We start from the raw sequence: 903 nt of genomic DNA, 5'->3' as shown, positions 1-903 counted from the left end.
GTTGCAATTTGATCTAAAGAATATATTGATGATTATTGTCAGCACTCACTGGGTTCAGTGATTAACCTGGTTCCTCCTCCAAAGATGATCTTATTGTAGTCTGCAGTATTCACACAGCATGAAGCTCCACAACACAAACTCAGAGTTAAGAACTAAAGTACTTTCAAAAAAACAGACTTTTTTATATTCATTCATCAAAAATAATGATCACACATCATGTGTAAATTTGGATGTTTTCTCTACAGCAGAGATTTGAACAGCTGCTTTTAATGGATTTGTTTGTTTTCTTCTATTGGAAAAAGAACTGCACCAAACTTCATTAGAAAAATGCCATTTTTTTTAAGTAAAATGTTGAACATTATTGACAGACTGCTTTATGTCTTCCTTCTTTTTTCCCCAGTTCTTATTTATCTTATTTTTCATGAATACCAGAGATGTAGTTTAACTGAACCAAACTGCATTTAAATTCAGAACTTTTAACATTTAACACTTGTCTTATCTTGAGGTTGATGTTTATCACATGTGGAACATCTGTTCATATTTAGAAAGTTTCACACAAAAAACGAGTGTAATTTTCAGATATTTCACTTGCGTTTACTTTGTTGCGTTTAAAATATAAATCAACACTCACTGGGTTCGATGGTTAATCTGGTTCCACTTCCAAAGATGAGCTTATTGAAAGCTCCATCATTCACACAATGTGAAACTGCTTAACACAAACTCTAATTGAGACAAGTTCCATTCAGAAAAAAGTTGTTTTTTAAGCTCTATTACTGAAAATAAGTTGTTTTTTTCCAAGTTAAAAGCAAATCTTCATTGTAAATTGAAGTGTAAAGTGTTTGATTGTTATATGTACGTTTTCCACTTTTGTTTTGAAGATATTTTAACTGCTTCTGCTTTGTG

The sequence above is a fragment of the Stegastes partitus genome, unplaced genomic scaffold (genome assembly GCF_000690725.1).
Source record: "Stegastes partitus isolate 25-593 unplaced genomic scaffold, Stegastes_partitus-1.0.2 Scaffold1863, whole genome shotgun sequence".
Lineage (NCBI taxonomy): Eukaryota > Metazoa > Chordata > Actinopteri > Pomacentridae > Stegastes > Stegastes partitus.
This window is presented reverse-complemented; position numbering follows the sequence as displayed.